This window comes from Schistocerca americana, chromosome 11, assembly GCF_021461395.2.
Source record: "Schistocerca americana isolate TAMUIC-IGC-003095 chromosome 11, iqSchAmer2.1, whole genome shotgun sequence".
Classification (NCBI taxonomy): Eukaryota; Metazoa; Arthropoda; class Insecta; order Orthoptera; family Acrididae; genus Schistocerca; species Schistocerca americana.
Genome location: NC_060129.1, coordinates 75,500,882 through 75,525,681, shown reverse-complemented (window position 1 = coordinate 75,525,681; position 24,800 = coordinate 75,500,882).

The window sequence follows — 24,800 nt, the reverse complement described above, 5'->3', positions numbered from 1 at the left end:
GTCCAACACCTAAATACCTTGGGGTTGTACTTGACAGTACGCTTTTCTTCAAGCAGCATTGCCAAAACACCAAGGCTAAAGTCTGCTCCAGGAATAACATCATCCACAGACTGACAAACTATGAATGGGGAGCTCAGCCATCAGTACTGAGAACATCAGCACTTGCTCTGTGTGTTTCTGCAGCAGACTATGCAGCGCCAGTATGGGAAGCATCTGCACATGCTAAACAGGTTGATGTAAGCGTAAATGAGACAATGCGAATTGTTACAGGCTGTCTCAGACCCACACCAACGGGTAATTTGTACCTACTTGCTGGAATTGCCCCATCCAAGATCAGAAGGCAGGTGGCAGCAGACGCTGAGAGAACAAAGAAAGAAACAGATTCTCGACACCCACTGAATGGGCACGTCACTCAGGCTCGGAGGCTTAAGTCTAGAAATAGCTTTACTGCAAGAACCAAGATCCTTGACGGTTCACAGGAAGATAATAGACTTCGTAAATGGGAGAATGAACAAACCGCACTGCAGATAATACCAAAAGAGCAAATGGCACCTGGAAACGAACTTCCTTATACAGTGTGGAGAACACTAAATAGGCTGAGGGCTGGTGTACCCAGATGCAAAACTAATCGGCGCAAATGGGGACTGCTGACTAACGATGACAACATTCGTTGCGGATGTGGAGAGGTACAAGACGAGACACATCTGCTCATGTGCCGACTACTGCCGGAGCCCTGCAGTTTTAGTGACTTGCTACAAGCCAACGACAAAGCCGTAGCGGTGGCTAACTATTGGAAAAATAAAATTTGATCTGGACACGGAAAAGTAAAGTAAGTATCATGGGGATCGCACCGCCCAACATACGACGTGACATCGCTGCCGAAGCCGAAAAAGCCAAGCAAGAAAAGGACACGCGTCACCCTTTATATGGACACCAGCCTGCTGACCGACGGCTTTGTTCTAGGAAGAGTTTCCTGTCACGTACCCGAGCCCTGGAAGCATCGGCTGGAGAGAATCGTTTGAAAAGGTGGGAAATCGACCTGAGAAACGCCCATAAAGATGTAAAAGAAGAACTGGTGCCTGGCGGAGACCTACCATACACAGTCTGGAGAACCCTAAACCGTATGAGGGTAGAAGTGCCAAAGTGCAAGACAAACCTGCAGCATTGGGGTTTCCTAAAAGAGAATGAGAATACTCTCTGTCTGTGTGGTTCCATCCAGGATCCTCGACACCTGCTTATCTGTCCATATTTAGACCAGCCCTGCACAATCAACGACTTATGGGAGGCAAATGACAAGGCCATATTGGCTGCTGATTTTTGGAAGACTGAAGTCTAGTTCCGGATATGGAAAGTAAGTTTTGAGAGGAGCCGTGAATCGATCCAATTATGCACTTGTTCATATGACCGTACGTGCTAATCAGCTAGGTCGTGTGTCATCGATCGAGAAAGGTGGCAGTTAGGGGGAGAAATATCCTGAGAATACAGCAGGTGGGGCACACTTTCCCATTTCAACGTTTCCAAGTATGTTTTGATAGGATTTTCGACTTGGGGTTGTGCAGTCTTTCTGCAAAATCATCTTTTCATGTCTATCGCTGTATTGTCGCCGTTTGTCTTTCAGTGATCGGCTCAAACACATCAGCCGGCCGCGGTGGTCTAGCGGTTCTGGCGCTGCAGTCCGGAACCGCGGGACTGCTATGGTCGCAGGTTCGAATCCTGCCTCGGGCATGGGTGTGTGTGATGTCCTTCGGTTAGTTAGGTTTAAGTAGTTCTAAGTTCTAGGGGACTTATGACCTAAGGTGTTGAGTCCCATAGTGCTCAGAGCCATTTGAACCATTTTTTTTCAAACACATCAATTGCTTTCGATAACGATCTCCTGTGATTGTTCCCGTCGGTTGCAGTAGATCGAAAGCTTTCTCTCTTTCACAACCGTGCCGGTCTTCAACGTCAAAATCACCGCTCTTGAAGCATGGAAACCATTTTCTGCAAAGTTCTGTCACTAACAGGCGTCTCACCGTAGGTCTTACCCAGCTTTTTATGAGCCTCAGCCGCAGATGACGAGAATTGGGCTCACTAGTTGACATATTACACATTACAGTCATCTAGATACAATCAAAAATCGACGAATATTTTCTCAAATGCCTAAGATTACTGTGTGACACTTACGACCTACGACTTGCACCACTACTTTCCACTAATGGCGTCTACTGCACAATGGCAGAAGCAAAGTTGTAGACCAAATATTTCAAAATATACCAAACACTTTATGAAAAATGGGGCAATATACATCCTGTACACTATCTGATCAAAAGTATCCGGACACACCCAAAAACATATGTTTTTCATATTAGGTGCATTGTGCTGCCACCTGTTGCCAGGTACTCCATATCAGCGACCTCAGTCGTCATTAGACTTCGAATGTAGTCAGGTGATTGGGTATCACTTCTGTCATATGTCTGTAGGCGAGATTTCCACACTCCTAAACATCCCTAGGGTCACTGTCTCTGATCTAATAGTCAAGTGGAAACATGAAGGGACACATACAGCACAAAAGCATACAGGTCGAACTCGTCTTTTGACTGACAGAGACTGTCGACAGTTGAAGAGGGTCGTAATGCGTAATTGGCAGACATCTATCCAGACCATCGCACAGGAATTCCAAACTGTATCAAAATTCACTGCAAGTACTACGCCAGTTAGGTGGGAGGCGAGAAAGCTTGGATTTCACGGTCGAGCAGCTGCTCATAAGCCACACATCACGCCGGTAAATGCCAAACAATGGCTTGCTTGATGTAAGGAGTGTAAACATTGGAAAAACGTTGTGTGGAATCACAGTATATAATGTGATGATCCGATGGTACGTGTGGGTATGGCGAATTCCCGGTAAACGTCATCTGCCAGCGTGTGTAATACAAACAGTAAAATTCGGAGGGGGTGGTGTTATGCTGTGGTCGTGTTGTTTTAAAAGGCACTATGACAGCACAGGCCTATATCGATGTTTTTAAGCCCCTTCTTGCTTCCCGCTGTAGACGAGTAGTTCGGGGATGACGACTGCACCTTTCAACACGATCGAGCCCCTGTTCATAATGCACGTCCTATGCCGTAGTGGTTGCACGACTATAACATCCCTGTAATAGACTGGCCTACACAGAGTACTGACCCGAATCCTACAGAACACATTTGGGATGTTAACGCTGACTTCGTGCCAGGCCTCACCGACCAACATCGACACCTCTCCTCATTGCAGCACTCTGTGAAGACTGGGCTGCCACTCCCCAAGAAACCTTCCAGCACCTGATTGAATGTATGCCTGTGGGAGTAGAAGCTATAATCAAGGCCGACACCATATTGAATCCCAGCATTACCAATGGAAGGGACCACAAGTACTGAAGTTAGCAAAATATAAAATTATGACATAATTCTTTTGATTAATTAATTATACAAACATTGTAGTGGCCACTGGGTCCTGTTGTTTTCATCATGGTCTGTATGACTTGTACCTGAAGAGAATCGAGTGAAAAATTTCAACCGTATGGAGTCAAGTTGTGAGCAGCAGTCTCCCTGGACCTGATTATCTTGCACCAATTTGAGAATTTACATACAATGGAAGAATAATAATTATATTTTTTTAAGATGTCTCGACTCCATCCCTTGCACATGGTGTTGTTTTTAATACAGGTTACTTGCTACTAACTTTTTAAAAATACTTACATTTTTCATTACGTAAGTGTTGAGGCGGGAATGTCAGAACTAGAATGAAAGTTACCAGAAATTATCACAGCACGTATGACATGACAAATAACTTTATTGAGATATTCAGTTTTTATTAAAACAGTGAACCAAACCCAAAAATTTCATATAAAAATTAATTAAACAAACAAACTTTCAGCACATTACAGGCACAGAACGCCCCACAATACAGACATCAAGAAAATGTATATTAGGAAATTGAACTATTTATTTTAACGCTTATTTGGGTACGCATTCTTAAATTTGTGGCACGGAAATCCATGTGAGCACCAAGGTGAGTGCTACACCAAAAATGGAAGCCACTTTCTGTGCAGCATTCGTGCCATCATCTGCTCCAAATTGCTTTATTTTATCATAAAACTCTGCCTGCTCCTGGTTTTGATTCTCACTGTCTCCCTCTTCGTCATCGCCAGTAAATGAAGCAGAATATTTCTCTTCACTGTGTTCTACAGCCTCTATCCTCCTCTTAACGGTAGGCCACAGGATCAGTTTACTGGTACTGACCGTGGGCTGTGAGCTCGGTTGTCCTGCAGCTCTAGGCACTGAGGTGTCTCTTTGTGTATCAACTGAAGACATTGTGATCTCTTTTTGTGCATCAATTGTGGAAACTGAACTACTTTTTCGTGTATCGACTGTGAAAAGCGTGGTCTCTCTAGGTGTATCAACTGTGGGAAGTGCGGTCTCTTTTCGTATATGGACTGTGGGAAGTGCGGTGTCTCTTCGTGTATCGACTGTGGGAAGTGCGGTCTCTCTTCGTGTGTCGACTGTGGGAAGTGCAGTCTCTCTTCGTGTGTCGACTGTGGGAAGTGCAGTCGCTCTTCGTGTGTCGACTGTGGGAAGTGCAGTCTCTTTTCGTGTGTCGACTGTGGGAAGTGCAGTCTCTTTTTGTGTGTCGACTGTGGGAAGTGCAGTCATTTTTTTCGTGTCGACTGTGGGAAGTGTGGTCTCTTTTTGTGTATCAACTGTGGAAAGTGTGGTTTCTTTTCCCACTTCAACTGTCCCCATGGAAATTCCACTGTCTGTACGATCCGAAACATCTGCACCGTTTGCCGATCCACTGTAGCTTTCGGTACGGTTTCCTGCAGTACGGCTTTCATCCTTCACCCCCAGTTGAGTACTGACAAAGTCAACATCTGTTCCGTGCTGTATTCCAGCACCAGGGGTCATCAGAAAGTCATTTTTAACTTCACGCACCTGAAATGGGAGTAACAACACAAAATTAATATTAGTTCATTTATCATGTTCCACAGATCCTGTCAAGAAGGAGTTCCTTCAGAGACGTGGAATGCGTCACGGCGTACAGTATCTAAATACGAGCAAATCTTAGAAAACATCTGTATATTGCATTAACAGCAGTCACTTTACTGCTTAAAGCTATTTGTGCTTATGGCAGTCAAGTTTGAGTAAATTAGGGAGAAACCTGCTACTAAAAAGATCTGCTGCCTCTTCACAGGTCTCACTGAAAAGCTACTGGGCTGGTTTTTTAACAGACAAACAGCGCAGGCCCGAATGTCAGACACTACACTTCCAAATTGTGTGACATCTCCAATCTCCATTCCAATTAGCCATTCACCTGCCAACCCCTCATTCGAGCCTTGGCATCTGTATGTCAGACTGTGTATCTGCTGCCTGTCAAAAAAAAATTTGGGAAGGGCTACAGATTAATGTAAAATTCTGAGTGAACTTGGAGGGATTGCCACAGAGCCTTATTCTTGAATAAAATAGGAGTAAATGATATCCCTTTCACACTCCAGTTTTTGAATGGTCTAAGCGGTTCAAAGAGGGGTGAGAAAAGATTGAAGATGAGTCACGTTTATGGTGACCTTCCAACACCGACAATGGTTGAAAACATTGAAAAAAATTGTAAATATAATCCAAAAGACTGTCACCTGAGTATTTGTGTGGTTGCTGATGTAGTAAGATTTGTCAAAAAAGCAGTACATCAGATTTTTCATGAACATTTTCACATCAGGAGAGTTGGTTCAAACAAAGTGCTCAAGAACCTGACACTTGTAAAGTCGTTTCAGCAAAGCATGAGATCCCTGTGTTCAGACACTTGAAACATGATGTGTAATTTTTTGGTGTGACTTCACCACATGTTATGTGTTGTCCAGTGTGCACTCAGCCTTCAAGCTACATTGCTTGAAAAAAATGTGTTTTGAGCAAATACTGCATGAAATATACTATCATCACAGATCTAGCAGCTGGAGAGTGTATTCATTTACAAAATAATGATATATTTTAGAGAAGATTCTTCTTTGGTCAAGAAAGTTTGTACACTCTTTTGCTTTGTAAACACTTTGGAATACTGTGGGTACCACAGAATGTAAGGAGTAGTGGGCATGCCTCTGATGGAATCAGATGTGTTTTTGATTTTGCCGCTAATAATGTAGTTTGTGGTGTGATAGAAGTGAAAATTGTAAAGTTGGTGTGATTTAGAAGAATGGGATAAAATAAAAATATATTCGTAGCAACAGGCAAATCTTCATCAGTTATTCAGCTATCAGTAACCCACTAAGGCAAAATTTCAGCCGCAAGAATGTAACCCTAGACACTAGACTTGGGGCCAACAACGAGATAATGAAGCTAAGTAAAAAGTTTTTTTTGTGTATCTTACATCACTTGAAGCTTTCGAAAATAATGGGGAGACTAAGAGAACTTTAATAGTGATGTGTAGGAGGGTAGCATCACAAGTGTGGGCATCAGACATGATCTATTGACTGATAAAGTTTTGTCTGTTGCAGAAGAAGAAAGGACAATTATTTGCGTATTTTTACATAAAAATGTAAATGAACTTCAATCATGCAACAAAAGAAGATCCGAGATATGCCCACGAAAGTCGGATCAGCAGTGACAAGAATTTCATATGATATCAACAATGATGGACTGGATGAATTGAAAGAGGACTTGACAACTACGACGAAGGATATCAGAAAAGATAAGTAAAAATCATTTATGAAATTATTATTATTATTATTTTGGTGGGCTTGTGTGATTACTAGGAAAATGAATAGAGATGAGGGTAGTAGTGATGTAGATGTGAAAGCTGTATAACACAGCCACGACATGTTTAAACCAAGTGAAAGTATAGTCAGCAAAGAAACAGTTAAAACTGATATTTTGCAGTTGATTTTAGCAAAATGAAGAGGAAATGAAAACAGAACAGTCTGAAAACAATAGTAAAATGGACAGGGTACAACACCAAATACACTAAGTTAGTAATCAAGTTTCAGAGGTAAAAAATGGGCTGTCAGATGGATTAAAAAGGGTGAATGAAAAAGTCAATGTCTTGGGAAGTAAATTTATTGTTTTGGGAAATGAGTTAGTTGCACAACCTTCACAACAGGAGAAGAATGTTAATGATGTCAGAGTTCAACAGAAGTTTGTAGAATAAAAAATGGAATAGAACTTTAGTATGACTACGAAGTCTTTCACGACGGAGTCCTTGCATAAAAAGTTCTTGCTTTACTTGCCGCGTCAAATTTGGATAAAATCCCGAGCTTTCGATGACTACCTCTTTCATCTTTGTCAGGGGTAAAACTGACATTCCAATGCGTCAGTTTTACCCCTGACAAGGATGACAGAGGCAATCATCGAAAGCTTGGGATTTTATCCAAATTTGACGCGGCAAGTAAACCGAGAATTTTTTATGCTAGAACTTTAGTCATTTGGATCAAAAAAATTTAGATATTGCAGTAGGCTAACTCAAGTAAATGTTTTAAATCAGAAAACTTCAGTAGTTCAGGAAAACTGTGTTCATAAGAATCTTTATTCAAACAATGATATTGCGTGGTCCAACATTCCAATCAAAAGTTTTCCATCAGACAATTTACATCCAGTGGATTTTTAGCACCAATGAGAGATAGTTTTGTGTCAGGCATGAGTGACAATAAAAAAAAATTATATTCGTTAAAAGATCTCTGGATGTGAAGCTCTGTTGTGGGTAAATCTAAATTGAAGTCAGTGGAAAACATATCAAAGTTTCAAAAAAGTTTTTTAAATAAATTTTGATCGGAAGCAGATAAGGCAGAATTAAAAGTGAATTTCTGAATGGTCCAAATTATAGGAATAGGATCGGTATACTGAAAGAGTTTCGTAAGAATCAGCTTAAGAAATTAGCACACCCTGACAGGCCATTGGATGAAATGACATTAATTGGTACACTAAAAAGGAGATTACCAGAGAGGTTGCAGTGGGATTTAGAACACATACCTGATGATTGCCTTGAGCAATTTTTACAATATGTTGACAGGCTGGATAGGGCAGTAGAAAGAAGCATGTGCCATAACAACTGAAATGACAGAGATCAAAATGGTAATAACTACAGAAATAGAGATAATGGTAATTTCTATCAGGGCCAAAATGGTAATCAAGACAGAAATTTTGAGCATCACCAGAATAGAAACAATGGGGATAACTATGAGCAATTTAACAGGAGAAACAATCATAGAAGTAACTATTCGGGAAACAACAGTCCACCTCATTGAAGGTCCACAGTTTTGGGACGAGGAAACACAACAAGTACACGACCCCCAAGTTACACTTACATTTAGACAATAATAACAATATTAATTATGTGGCACAGGTATCTGAAGTTGAACAGAAGGAACATCAGACTTCTCATTTATGTTTTGATTAAAAGTTCTGGAATACTATGGGGTCATTCCATGTCAATTCAACCCATTTGAGAAAATGTTCCAGCTGATAGTCTCAGATTTGGCTGAAATTTAGCACACAAATGCTACCAAGTGTGGAACACTCATGTACAAAATTTTAAGTTCCCTTGCCAATTAGTTCCAGAATTGTGGCTTGTGCAAGAAGGTGGCGTGACCCGGAAATTGCAACCCGCATCTGGAAATCTATCTTCAGACCCAACTTCAGGTCTTAATAACTTTTGGAACTATTCCGCACACACTCCATGAATCAAAACACCAACAACATATTTCTGAGGGAAAATAAAAAATTCCAAAATGTGATTAAAAAAATGTAATACGTTAAAAGGTACATATTGTAGGTGCCCTCTACGCCAAATGTAATTCACTCAAAAAGGGTACAATTTTTTTGTGGTAAGCTTAATGTGGCCTAAACACACACAGAGCTCATCTTGCCCATATCAGTCACACAAACAGAGTTACATGCACACAGAAATACAAAAGTTTGAAAAATTACCTGAAAAACATGGATTTTCTAAGTGTGCTAGCACAAAAGGGGCATGTGATATCCAAGCCAAATTTCGAACACTGCATAAGTAGACCATAATATAATATGTGGCAAAATTTCAACTTGTTATTGCAACGCATTTGTGTACAATAAAAGTTGGCAGAGATGTATTTGGTTACGTTTCTTTTAACATGATTTGGCAAGTAATAGTGATGATGCAGACAGCTTGTTTCGGATAAAGCTTCAGTAATTGTCGGGAACCATTAGGCAACAGAAAGTTAGACAATGGTAGTTTTCAGGGACAGAATGCGTCATTGTTAGGCAGGAACAACAAAGGAAACAAGCAACAATTACAGGTTACTCATGTTTTTAAGATTCTAGTTCAGACTAGTCAGTACTGTTGTGGAAAGTCAGTATGGAGGCAGAAGAGTGTACTAGTGGTGCTTTTGTTCAAACAAGTTGCAGTATTGGTAGAGCACAAGCATCTGAATGTCATAAAACAACATATGGGACAAAATGTGGCATTCGCTTTGTACTGTATGATCTGGATGAATCGGACCTAGATTTGTTGCTATGGAGATCCGGGATACACCCTGTGGGCGCAAGATGTACAGTTCCAGGAAACTGTAGTGTTTGTTATCATCATATGAAAGTGTTTCTGGATAAGTATTCTTTCTTACAAAGAAGTTGTTTTGATCCATTTCGGATTCATAAGAAGACAGTGAAGCGTAGCCTCAGAGAAATTGATATAAAATCAGTATTGAAAGTGAATCAGTGCATGGGACTTAACACGAAACCAGGACAAATGTTATGTTCCAGGTGTGTTACACTGCTAAAAAATGAAGAATATCCTGATAATTTACATGACAGTGACGAAGAGTATCTGCCACCTACAACCAGAGCGGATGAGCAGTTAAATACTTCAGAGACTGCTCTTGGTTTATCTCCCATGAAGATACACAAAGTTGGGAAAAGAGACAGGTCCAGCTATAGTAGAAGAAAACTACAAGAAGCTCAAATGGAATTAGAACACAAAATAGCCAACACACTACTGGTGGAAGAGGAAGAACAATCTGCTCCAAAGGAACACAAATCATGCCAGAAATGCTGTGATTTGGACAAAATTGTGCATGATTTGAAAGAAAAATGTGCCATATCCACACGCCAGAAGAAAGTAGCTATTCTTACCCTTGGACCTTCCAGATGGTCTATTGACTACAATGCAAAGGAATTCAATGTTTCTACATATATGGTAAAGCATGCTAGGAAAATAAAGGCAACCCAGGGAGTGCTTCCACAACTTCAGCAGGCTCAGGGTAAGCAATTGAGTTCAGAAATAAAGGTGCTAATAACTACATCCGAATAATGCCTGCAAAAAAAAAAAAAAAGCTTATGTAACGGTGAAAATGGGAAATGTACATGTACAGATGCAAACAAGATTGTTGCTATGCAAAATATCAGAACTATATGTAGAATTCAAGGAAAAGTATCCCAATAACAAAGTAGGTTTATCATTTTTTTTTTTTTTTTTCAATCTTCGGCCAATATGGGTTGTGCCTGTAAGTGCAAGGGGCACACGTAATGTTTGTGTATGTGAGACCCATCAAAATGCTATGCTGATGTTTGCTGCTATAAAGGATTCTGGTCTGGATTACAAAGGTGCAATGAAACTGCTAGTGTGTGACATCAGTTCCTACCAGTGCATGATACACAGGTGTGAAAAGTGTCCTGGTAAGGCAAATCTTGCAGAACATGTGAATAACAAACTGTATGGTGAACTCCTTATGGATGACGATGAACTTGTTTCTTATAAACAATCGACACACGTGGATCGCACAAGTCTTGAAACAAAGCAAAGTACAGAGGAAGATTTTGTTGAAATGTGTTGTCAAAGAAACGGACAAACTGACCACACACAGCTTCACAGTAACAGCACAATCAGCTTATCTCCAGTTTTGTAAGGATAATTTGAAACAAGATGAAATTATAGTAATACTAGACTTTTTCAGAAAATTATGCATTTATAGTTCCAGATGCCATCCAAGAATATCATTGGGACAACAGTCAAGCAACTCTCCAGCCATTTGCGATTTACTTTAGAGGTGAATCAGGTGATGTGTCTGTCATGAACCTGTGCGTTTTTAGTGACTGTTTAATTCATGATGCCATTGCAGTTCATGCCCACATTCGCACTGTCACGGCATATGTGAAAAACAAGCCACCTCACATACATTTTGCGAAATACTTCAGTGATGGGGCAGCTAGTCAGTACAAAAACTGTAAAAATCTCAAAAATTTATACATGCCTTACCATGATTTTCAGATTCACGCAGAATGGAATTTTTTCACAAGTCATGGTAAAAATGTATGTGATGGTATTGGTGCTACCATAAAGTGCATGGCATCACGAGCTAGTCTGCAGCACCCCACAGAAGGTCACATTCTAACATCTCTTCAATTATTTACCTGGGTACAGAAAAATTTCTCTGGCATACAACCATTCTATGTTTTGAAAGATGAGGTGAAATCAGTCGAAGAGTTGCTAAAAAGCAGACTAGAACATGTTAAAACTGTTACAGGCACAAGGAGCCATCATCACTTTTCTCCAGTGGACTCTGACAATGTGCAGATGAGCAGACTGTCTGGTTATAACTATAGGTTCATGCACAACATGTGTCTTCACAGTGTGTCTGACTCAGGATTCAGAAGCAAAAGCAGCAACATACAACCAAGTTGCTATGTTATTGCTGTTTATGATGACAAATGGTACTTAGGATGTGTTGCAGAGTGCTGTGAAGCAGAACGTGATGTATTTGTGAACTTCATGGCACCAGCAGGACCAGCAAGATCATTTCATTGGCCACGTTTGGCAGACAGGTGTTGGATTCCTTTTGAACGTATTCTTATGACAGTTCCAGTTCCTACCAGTGTCAGGAAGACAGTACAATTAGCCACTCAATGTACAGAATACAGTAGCTAAAGTGTGGGAGAACTTCTGTTCGAAGCACAATCGACTGGTTTTTAGCAGTTAAGCTGCAGTAAACATTAATGATAGGTTATGTTAATCTGTATATATGTTGTTGCTTAGTGATTAAACAGTTGTGGGAGAGGATAAGAAGAGGCAGAACAGTTTAGGATATGTTTTTACAAAATTGTGTTGTGGAACAATGGCCACATCACCAAATACATCTGTCAACTTCCATTGTACACAAATGTCTTGCAATAATATTATGAAATTTTGAGATATATATCATTATGGTCTACTTGTGCAGTATGTGAAATTTGGTTTGGATACCACTTGTCTCTTTTGTGCTACCACACTTCGAAAATCCATCTTTTTCAGGTAATGTTTCAAATTTTTGTATTTTTGTGTGCATGTAACTCAGTTTTTGTGACTGATATGGGCATGATGCATTATGTGTGTGTATAGGCCACATTAAGCTTCCCTCAAAAAAAATTATACGCTTTTTGAGTGAAATATATTTGGCATAGAGGGCACCTACAGTGTGTACCTTTTAACGTATTACATTTTTTTAATCACATTTTGGAAGATTTTATTTTCCCTCAGAAATATGTTGTTGGTGTTTTGATTCATGGAGTGTGTTCTTTAAATGGATGTTACTGGGTTGTAAAAATTTCATTGGACTGTGTGGCATATTTCCAAAGTTATTAAGACCTGAATTTGGGTCTGAAGATAGATTGCCAGATGCGGGTTGCAATTTCCGGGTCACTCCACCTTCTTTAACAAGTCATAATTCTGGAACTAATTGGCAGAGGAAACTAATACTTTGTACACGAGTGTTCCACACATGGTAGAATTAGTGTACTGAATTTCAGTCAAATCTGAGACTATGAGCTGGAGCCCCTGGTTGAACTGACATGGAATGACCCTATGTTTACTTATATTGATGTAGGCACTAATCACAAACCTGAATGTGAGAGTAATGAGAATTTTGATGTAGTGTGTATTAATTATTTCTTCTCTTGGTCAGGAAACAGTGTTATTGATCTATGTAAAACAGGTGATGGCAGTATTGAATCTGAATTTGGTGGTATTTTTGATGAAGATGTGGATGAGAGCTGTGAAATGACTGAGGTTGGTAAGTCTGAGACAGGTAGCTTATTGCAAATGAATGTAGGTGAGGTGTGTGACTTTGATGGAGATGAGGCTTGTGTTGTTAATGATGTTATTGATGAGGTGATTTTGAAAGAATATGATGATAATAATGACAATGAGTATCAGTTTTTGTGGAGTTAAGAATAATGAAGTTTCAGAGTTATTTGTCAATACAGGTAAGGTAAGTGACATATGTGAAGATATTAGTGAGAGTCATGGATAACCAGTCCAGTCAAAGCAGTTTTTCATTAATGTTATGCAGAGTAATGATTCAAACAGTAGAGGTAAGTTACCTGTAAGCCTAGAGAATAAAGTTGAAATTTTTTTGAAATTTTGTTTGGAAACAGATTGATAGAAAAATGTGCATTCTGGAATAGGTTAGCTGTGGTTAGTCACAATTTGTATCCAAATTGGTGGATTGAACTGAAAGAAGAACTAAGTACAAAAAGTAATTTTGACAGTAATATATTTTATGTTCCTTCTGTAACAACCAAACTAACCAAAACGGCCTTGCTGTGTTGGTACTGCAAACGCCTGAAAGCAAGGGGAAACTACAGCCGTAATTTTTCCCGAGGGCATCCAGCTTTACTGTATGGTTAAATGATGATGGCGTCCTCTTGGGTAAAATATTCCGGAGGTAAAATAGTCCCCCGTTCGGATCTCCGGGCGGGGACTACTCAAGAGGACGTCGTTATCAGGAGAAAGAAAACTAGCGTTCTATGGATCGGAGCGTGGAATGTCAGATCCCTTAATCGGGCAGGTAGGTTATAAAATTTAAAAAGGGAAATGGATAGGTTAAGGTTAGATATAGTGGGAATTAGTGAAGTTCGGTGGCAGGAGGAACAAGACTTCTGGTCAGGTGAATACAGGGTTATAAATACAAAATCAAATAGGGGTAATGCAGGAGTAGGTTTAATAATGAATAAAAAAAATAGGAGTGCAGGTAAGCTACTACAAACAGCATAGTGAACGCATTATTGTGGCCAAGATAGACACGAAGCCCACCCCTACTACAGTAGTACAAGTTTATATGCCAACTAGCTCTGCAGATGACGAAGAAATTGGAGAAATGTACGATGAGATAAAAGAAATTATTCAAGTAGTGAAGGGAGATGAAAATTTAGTAGTCATGGGTGACTGGAATTCGACAGTAGGAAAAGGGAGATAAGGAAACATAGTAGGTGAATATGGATTGGGGTTAAGAAATGAAAGAGGAAGCCGTCTGGTAGAATTTTGCACAGAGCATAACTTAATCATAGCTAACACTTGGTTCAAGAATCATAAAAGAAGGTTGTATACATGGAAGAATCCTGGAGATACTAAAAGTTATCAGATAGATTATATAATGGTAAGACAGAGATTTAGGAACCAGGTTTTAAATTGTGAGACATTTCCAGGGGCAGATGTGGACTCTGACCACAATCTATTGGTTATGACCTGTAGTTTAAACTTAAGAAACTGCAAAAAGGTGTTAATTTAAGGAGATGGGACCTGGATAAACTGACTAAACCAGGGGTTGTACAGAATTTCAGGGAGAGTGTAAGGAAACAAATGGCAGGAATGGGGGAAATAAATACAGTAGAAGAAGAATGGGTAGCTTTGAGGGATGAAGTAGTGAAGGCAGCAGAGAATCAAGTAGGTAAAAAGACAAGGGCTAGTAGAAATCCTTGGGTAACAGGAGAAATACTGAATTTAATTGATGAAAGGAGAAAATATAAAAATGCAGTAAATGAAGCAGGTGAAAAGGAATACAATCGTCTCAAAAATGAAATCGACAGGGAGTGCAAAATGGCTAAGCAGGGATGGCTAGAGGACAAATGTAAGGATGTAGAGGCTTATCTCACTAGGGGTAAGATAGATACTGCCTACAGGAAAATTAAAGAGACCTTTGGAGAAAAGAGAATCACTTGTATGAATATCAAGAGCTCAGAAAGAAACCCAGTTCTAAGCAAAGAAGGGAAAGCAAAACGGTGGAAGGAGTACATAGGGGCCTATAAAAGGGCGATGTACTTGAGGACAATATTATATAAATGGAAGAGGATGTAGATGAAGATGAAATGGGAGATACGATATTGTGTGAAGAGTCTGACACAGCACTGAAAATATGATATTGCGGAAGAGTTTGAAAGTGCGTAGAAAGATATGAAGATAGTAACTGTTCTCGAAAGAACAGATATCATTGATGACTGTGCAGCTTCTATGGAATAAATGATAAATAACTGGGGACAGCTGAAAACGTTTGCCCCGACCGGGACTTGAACCCGGGATCCCCTGCTTACATGGGAGGAGTTCGTCTGTGCAAATGCACAGATGTTGCCCAAACTTTTATGGGAATCATCACCTCAGTGTGCAGAAGTAATGTATGGATGGGCAAATACCTATTAGGTACATTACGTATGTAGATTGTGGAGAGTTGAGAATGTGGGTCTCAAGGAAAATGTGCAAGGGATAAGTCCCTGCAGTTGTGCTATTCATCTGTGTCCTCGGTGGTTCAGATGGATAGAGCATCTGCCATGTAAGCAGGAGATTCCAGGTTCGAGTCCTGGTCGGGGCTGTCCCCATCGAGGTATATCAACAACACCTGTTGGCAGCTGAGGGGTTTCAATTATCTATCATGCACTGAAAGACCTAAGTCGAAACAAGGCCTTGGGAGTAGACAATGTTCCATTAGTACTACTGATAGCCTTGGAGAGCCAGCACTGACAAAACTTTACCATCTGGTGAGCAAGATGTACGAGACAGGCGAAATACCCTCAGACTTCAAGAAGAATATAATAATTCAAATTCCAAAGAAAGCAGGTGTTGACAGATGTGAAAATTACTGAACTATCAGTTTAATAAGTGACGGCTGCAAAATACTAACACGAATTCTTTACAGGCGATGGCGGAAGCTGACCTTGGAGGAGATCAATTTGGACTGTGTAGAAACGTTGGAACACATGAGGCAATACTGCCCCTACGTATTATGTTAGAAGATAGATCAAGGAAAGGCAAATCTATTTTTCTAGCATTTGTAGTCTTAGAGGAAACTTTTGACAATGTTGACTGGAATACTCTCTTTCAAGTTCTGAAGGTGGCAGGCTTAAAAAACAGAGAGCGAAAGGCTATTTTCAATTTGTACAGAAACCAGATGGAGTCGAGGGACATGAAAGGGAAGCAGTGGTTGGGAAGGGAGTGAGACAGGGTTGTAGCCTTTCCCAGATGTTATTCAATCTGTATATTGAGCAAGCAGTAAAGGAAACAAAAGAAAACTTGGAATAGGTATTAAAATCCATGGAGAAGAAATTAAAATTTGAGGTTCGCCAATGAAACTGTAATTCTGTCAGAGGCAGCAAAGGACTTGGAAGAGGAGCTGAACAGAATGGACAGTGTCTTGAAAGGAGGATATAAGATGAACATCAACAAAAGCAAAACGAGGATAATGGAATGTAGTCGAATTAAGTCAGGTGATGCTGAGGGAATTAGATTAGGAAATGAGACGCTTAAAGTAGTAAAGGAGTTTTGCTATTTGGGGAGCAAATTAACTGATGATGGTCGAAGTAGAGAGGATATAAAATGTAGACTGGCAATGGCAAGGAAAGCGTTTCTGAAGAAGAGAAATTTGTTAACATCGAGTATAGATTTAAGTGTCAGGAAGTCGTTTCTGAAAGTATTTGTATGGAGTGTAGCCATGTATGGAAGTGAAAGGTGGACAATATATAATTTGGACAAGAAGCTTTCGAAATGTGGTGGTACAGAAGAATGCTGAAGATTAAATGGGTAGATCACATAACTAATGAGGGGGTATTGAATAGAATTGGGGAGAAGAGAAGTTTGTGTCACAACGTGACTAGAAGAAGGGATCAGTTAGTAGGACACATTCTGAGGCATCAAGGGATCACCAATTTAGTATTGGAGGGCAGCGTGGAGGGTAAGAATCGTAGAGGGAGACCAAGAGATGAATACACGAAACAGATTAAGAAGGATGTAGGTTGCAGTAGTTACTTGGAGATGAAGAAGTTTGCACAGGATAGAGTAGCATGGAGAGCTGCATCAAACCAGTCTCAGGACTGAAGACCACAACAACAAAAACAATAACATATTGACTGAGTTCAAAATCTATGATATATTATACAGATGAGTACTGTAATAGATATTTTCTTTAGCATTTGATACATATATGCCATGAGACGAAATGCACAGATCTTTTTACAGTTTTGAAATGGGACAATAATCATAATTTGTGCTGTAAAAATTAGGAAAAGTGTATTTGTATATCTGTGTGTAACACCTTATTAGTCCAATCTTTTCATTGCTTTTAACTCTGTTTATTAATGTTTCATATGTGAACACTTTTTAATTTCACCTGACATAAATCTCATATAATTGGCTGTAAAATGACTAAGGAGAACATATCTCATGTGATTTGAAGGAGGTATTGAACAGCATATTTAGTACACAATACAATGTATCAGGATCTGATGTGAATGATAGACAGGAAGTTACGTATCCGTAGGATCTTCTGGCGAGAACTCTAGGGAGGAAGCCGATGTCGGTGGGTCCACTCCACATATTGCTGTATGACTGTAACCTGATGGACCAGTCAACTTGCAAGAGATTGTGGGTGCTGGGTAACTTAATAGAGCATCTGTTGACTGGATCTGTCTCTGACTGATATTTGTGAATTGTTAGACAAGATTGCTGAAGACAAGAGTTATTCAGCATAAATGCATGTAGGGGAACTGACTTTCCAATACATTATCTAACTCTAAATCAGTGCGTATTTTTTTTGTCATTTGTAAATGAATCTTCTAGGCTTTTATGTACATAGGATAGTTTGTATGGACAATTAGCAAATAGTGTGGAAGTCATTTACTAGTGTAGACAACATAACAAGATGTATACATGTCTGCTTTCATACACTGATTTTGGTCCTCTAGCCTACTGGACTTTGTTATCATTCAAAGCTAATTATGTCTCTGTTTACCTGTATTTATCTTGGATATTGCAATATTGTATCTGATTGGAACTTGAGTTGTAGACAGATTCATGCTTAACTCTGTTTTCGGTACCCCTAGTCATCATGACTATGTGTATGCGTACTGAAGGAGAAGATACAACCATTGATTGAGGCTAGACACTTCTTACTTTTACTCTTTGGTTATAATTGAACTTATTGAGATGATTATGAGCTTTATTCATTTTGTTGTGTCAAAACATTTTTTGCTGGTTTGTACCCGGTGTGGTTTGGATTCGTGGGTTGATCCCTACATCATAAACTTAGGCCCTAATATTTTTCCATTATTTTGTTCTTTCATGAGTCAATATATTCTTGAATACAAATGATATGTCAGATTGTAACGTGCCGGGACATGTCCTCGTATTAGTGCCTCATACTAGTTCACGTCACAACCGGATGTACCGGTATTGAAACATTTCCTCACCAAGCAGATAGTGCGCAGTGTTCTCGACCTATCTTGCTTTGCTTATTCAACATTGTCTTCAAGGTAGCTGCGTCCATCTCACCTAAATCACACTGAAATTAAGAAGCCAGGATTCTAGATTAAGTTTTCCAAAATAAAAAGTCAAGACCGTATGCATTGTTGAACATTTGCCAACCACAGTGCGATTTATTTGTTATCACTCGCACACACAATATTCATGTGACCAGGCCTCTTACACTTAACTGTCACATTAGGTAGGTCAAAAACTTCCAGTCTTTAACAAAGTTCACAATTACAATTACCAACTTGCCGCACTTTTGCTCCGAGAGAATCTGACCGAGAACTACCTTAGAACTGCACAAGCTCGGACCTTATATAGACGAGCGCTTGAATATTTGACTATTTCTGTTAATATATTATACTTTATAATTTCCCAGGGTTAAAATGATCCTTTCTAACTGGTTTTGAAGTTAACTATTGGGTTTTATTATTTTAATAACATGAGTGAGCTGTATCAATTTAAATACGCGGAACTAACTTATGCATCCGCCGTGGGAATTCCCGACTTATAACCACGGCAGTCCTTTTGAACAAAAATTTTTGCATATTCAAATTTACTTAATTCTTAATTAATGCACTTACAAAGTTGAGACTGGAGTTATTTTACGTAGGAAAATAAAGGTAGCAAAAGGATCGAAACAGATCTCGGAATTATTTGGTAGTTTGGTCACAATTGGCACTGAAAGTCATACAGGCTACAGATTTTAAGTCTTAATATCTATTTAACTAATAGACTTTATGTTAATTTAAACCCTTTGCTGGAATTAGTAAAATTTAGGCTTCCTTTTGGATGCAGTCTTATATCTGAATTTGATCTATTAGCTCGCTCGAATTTTACTTAATATGTATTGCACAAAATATGTCATTGTCCGTAACTGTTAATAGTATGTATTTCCAATAAAACTGATTAGCTCATTACTTTCAGAATAGACATTAGAATGTAGTGAAAGAATAGACTTTACTAACGGAATTTTATTTAAACTATTTCTGAATTCTGTACTATGACACTGAAGGCCACAGAATCTGTAGTTGGAATCTGAGTAGTGAAAATGAAAAAAAATAAAAGTTCATTGCTTAACTAAGTTACTGAAGGAGTGTAAAACCAAAACAGGATAGCAGTGGGCAACAGTGCTTGCTTTACACGGCCTCCACGTTCACCTGACCTAGCGCCATGCGTTTTTTTACTCTGGGGTTACAAAATGAAATAGCTTCTCAAACAGTTGTGTTTTGCACCAGTGCACATGCACAGCACGCAGTGTTTCTGCTGCAATCCACTAGACAGCGGTAGTAGCGAAGATGGCGACTAGTGAACAGAAAGCATTTTGTGTTTTACAGTTTGCAAAGACCGAATCTGTAGTTACTGTGCAACGTGCGTTCCGGTTGAAGTTCGGTTGTGATCCTCCAAATGATAACAACATTCGTAGATGGCACCATCAATTTGAAAATACCGGTTGCCTTTGTAAAGGGAAGAACACAGGACGACCAAGAGTTAGTAAAGAGACTGTTGAGCGAGTGAGAGAGTCATTCACTCACTGGCGTACAACTACGTCCTTACCGTTTACAGTTATTACAGGCTCTAAAGCCGGAAGATCGTGGATTATGTGCCAACTTCGCAAACGGAATGTTGTTTCGTGACGATGAAGATTTTCTGGATCATGTCTTCAGTGATGAATTGACCTTTGACCTTAGTGGACATGTTAACACTCACAACGTGCGCATCTGGGGCTCAGAAAATCCTCACGAGGTGGTACAAATGCAACGAGATTCCCCTAAGGTGACTGTTTTTTGTGCCGTATCCCGGCGGAAAGTTTATGGGTCTTTCTTTTTGGGTGAACCTACTGTAACTGGCACTTCTTACCTTGATACACTAGAGCTATGGCTCTTACCTCAGTTGGAAGAAGATGAGCCAGAGAACTTCATTTTCCAGCAAGATGGTGCACCACCCCACTGGCATAGCGAAGTACGCGATTGGTCAAACTTCACTGTCCTCGAGATAGGCCGCAAGGGGCCCAATCACAGTGCTTGCTTTACACGGCCTCCACGTTCACCTGACCTAGCGCCATGCGTTTTTTTACTCTGGGGTTTCATCGAGGATCATGTGTACATGCCTCCACTACCAGCAGACCTCCCTGAATTAAGAAACCACATTGAAGCAGCTGTTGCTTTGTTGCTACTTGTCAACGTTTGGGAAGAACTCGGCTATAGACTTGATGTGTGCTGTGTGACAAATGGTGCTCACATTGAACATTTATAAGGTTCTTGGTAAAACTGTTTGAGTTGCCCCTTCATTTGACATATAATTATAACTGTAAGTTTAATATAATAAATATTATAAAGCATTAAAACCTCAATATTCATTTATAAACAACCTGTAGTATGATTTTGCATTAAGTGAAGGCGCATAAGTTAAAATTGTGAATACTGAAAGCAAGTTGCCAATCTTTGCGCCCATTTGAAATCTTATCGAGACCTGTGCAGATTTTTTCAGTAAGTAATTCACTGTAGGTTTGTATGAACTGACTGAATGCAATTGTTCCATTCACTGAGATTGGAGTCATAGAATAGTATGATTTTGTATTAAGTGAAGTGCACAAGTTAAAATTGTGAATACTGAAAGCAAGCTGCCAATCTTTGTGCCCATTTGAAATCTTATCGAGACCTGTGCAGATTTTTTCAGTAATTCACTGTACATAAATGTGTCATTTGTCTGTCAGATTATTAACCCTTTGCACTCCGTAAGGCAGACACAGGGCGGCTCTGTGCGCTCTTATTTAAATCGCTGGCGGCTGTGCACCGCAGAGATTTGCGCGGATCTCTTTGTGGAAACAATGTGGCCGGTGGCCAACAATTGGTGTATACATTAAAGCAAAATGTGTGCTTTCATTTATATATTTACGTAAGCTTTTACAGTACAAAACTTTCCATTGTGTGGTATTTTTTGAAACACTCTTCAGGCTGGAGGGCTGGGTTTCGTGAGCATGTTTCGCAGTAATACACAGTTTCACGCCTGCCCCTTTCTTTTTTCTGTCTGAGCACACTGCACAATCCTTATGCTTGTTCAGGAAGCTTGTTGATTATGTGCAGCTTTCCATTCAAGCGTTCCTCGTCATAAGAAGTTGAATGACGTCCTCCTCCTTCCTTCGGCAACTAATCCTCTTATAACACTTTTACGGAATGCTTTGGGAGACGGTATTGTCAAGCTGTTTTTCTCACAGTGGTTCTTGTATAGTAAATAGCTGTTTACAAGTCCTACCTCCAACAGACAGAAGTATAGTTTTCGCCACCACTTGAGACTTTTCATTAGAAAACCGTAACTGGAAATAAAATGGTCAGATTGATCGACTCCACCCGTCTTTGAAGTATAATCAATAATCACATTCGGTTTCTGTATTTCTTCCCTTTCCTTTCTGTTTCTCCTTTCTATAAGTGACACTGAGTTATTGGCTTTTGTAGAAAGCATGAGAACTGTTCGTTTATCTTGCCGTGCCAGAACCATCATTTTGTTGTTGCAGAGGCATTTTATTTCGTGCTTCCTTAGACGCAGAGCTCCTTTCTCGATTGCAGTTGGAAGGTTTTTGCGATTGGCCTGAATCATTCCTGTGAGATGCGTGTTCTGTTTCAACAGCTCATCAGCTAATGCAACACTTGTATAAAAACGGTTGGTGTACAAATGATACCCTGATTGCCCTGTAACTTTTCTGATATTAGCCAGCAGCTGAAGAACTATTCTCACAGAAAAATTCAAGTGTGGACAAATCAATGACTCAGTTGTTACAGCGCCAAAATAGGGTATCAAGCTGCAGATATAACCATTTGATGAATCCGAAATTCCATAAACTCTGAGTCCCCATTTTTTTGGTTTTTGATGATTGTTCATTTTCAATAATACACGACCCTCGAACGATACCATAGATTCGTCAGCAGTTAAATACTGATACTGTCGATAAATTTCGAGAAACGTGCCAGACAAGTAATTCAGTACATTTGTCACTTTACTCAGATGTGACTGAACCTGACTGTTGACATGTGTAGCACTCGTCGGATTAGAAACGTGAAGTGCCCAGAAAATTTGCATAAACTGTCGGTGACCAAAACAGTCTGGAAAGAAGTTGGATGATTGTAACCATTCTCTTGAAAAAAAGTCCTGCAAGTTCTTACACTTTTGTAATGCCATCTTCAATAGCACACCATAGAAGCGTTTCATTTCTTCCGTGGTAACATTTCTCCAGTACCACCATGCGGAATGTTGTGGAAGTGGTGTCACTTTACGTATTTTTGATGTAGCATACCTATTCGTTTCATCTGCTATTTGTTGAAACAGGTTATGTGTAAAAATTAATTGAAAGAATCCGACGAGCGATGATGGGACAGAACTACTTTCTGTTATAAAACCACACTTTGATTCGTCAAAAGGAAAATCTGTGAAGTCGGTGTCAGTGTCGCTCCACATTTGCCACGAATCCTCTGCTGAATCACTAGAAACATGCACATTGTCACTGTTTTCTTCGTCATTGTCACTCGAATTGTTTTGAAATGAATCACTATCATAATCAAAATCATTTTCACTCTCGTTTTCACTTAGAGATTGCTCTAAAAGATCTAAAAATCTCTTCCTCAGAAAGGACTGTACGTGTCGCCATTTCAAGTGCGTGGACTTGAGCGTAACAATTACAATCTTTGACTTAACACAGCTGCTACTGTTCGACACCGAGTTAACACTAGTTCTCCTAGATGGCAGCCTAGTAGACTCAAAATACGTCCGAGAGCTTCGAAAAGTCGTGTCGAATGAGGCTCGACATCGGAGCGGAAAACAAATTTCGCGATGTCGAGTGGCACTCGACATTGGAGTGGAAAGGGTTAATACCCGTATACAAGACAAGCAGCGAGGGTCCTAACATAGTTCTATTGGGCTTGCCTGAAATTACTACTACATCTGTCTAGAGCCTAATTATCATTTCTATAAAGTTACCAAAGTCTAGATTATTTACCTAATGCAGAAATTTACAACTGTCGGTTATGTGTTACCTGTCTGGGAATATGTTCGTATGCAACTGTTCCCGGAGCAAGTCCATCAGGGCCACCAAACTGCCTATTTTCAGGCACCTCTGTAGTTGTGGTATTTTCATTTGCAGCTCGATGTATTCCGTCGCCACGTTCATCTGCCCGATTTTGCTCGTCATCTTCGACATCCTGGGTAAAAAATAAAATGCTTTGCTACTGCACTCATCATTCTCGTGCTATTTGTGGGAAACAGATCACAGAGCAAAGGTATTAATGTTGAAATTAGTCACTGAGAAATAGATGGAAATGAATTTAATAAAATATATAATATACACTGATGAGGTAAGACATTATGACCACCTCCATTAAAAATTGTCCGTCCACCTCTGGAATGCATGTACAGCTGCCATTCTGCACAACACAGACTCAAAAAATGTGGCCCCAAATTAATGCGCACACTCCTGTAAATTACAGAGCAGAGCTGGAGACTGACAGCATCCCAGATGTGTTCTCTCGGTTTCATATGATCACCTCTACATCTATACTCTGCAACCCACTATGAGGTGGGTGGCAGAGGGTATGTACCATTGCACCAGTTATTTGGGTTTCTTCCTGTTCCATTCATGTATGGAGTGCATGAAGAGTGATTGTTTGAATGCCCCTGTGCATGCAGCAATTATTCCAATCTTATCCTCACAATCCCTATGTGAGAGATACCTAGGGGGTTGTCGTATATTCCTGTACTCATCATTTAAAGCCGGTTCTCGAAACTTTGTTAACGGACTTTCTCGGGATAGTTTATGTCTATCTCCAAGACCCTCCCAGTTCAGTTCCTTCAGCAGCTCTGCGATACTCTCCGGTGGGTCAATAAAACCTGCTGACTAATCGTGCTGCCCTTCTCCGTATAAATCAATATCCCCTATTAGTCATATCTAGTAAGGGTCCCAGACACTTCAGCATTCTAGCACCAGCCACATGAGTGATTTGTAAGCAATCTCCTTTGTAGACTGATTGCACTTCCCCAGTACTCTACCATACAAAGTGTTACATCTAGGTATTTGTGTGAGTTGGCCGATTCCAACAGTTACTCATTGAGCACTTCCCCAGTACTCTACCATACAAAGTGTTACATCTAGGTATTTGTGTGAGTTGGCCGATTCCAACAGTTACTCATTGATATTATAGTCATAGGATACTCCATTTTTTTCATTTTGTGAAGTGCACTATTTATGAACACTTAAAGCGAGTTGCCAATCTCTGCACCATACTGAAATCTCATCGAGAACTGACTG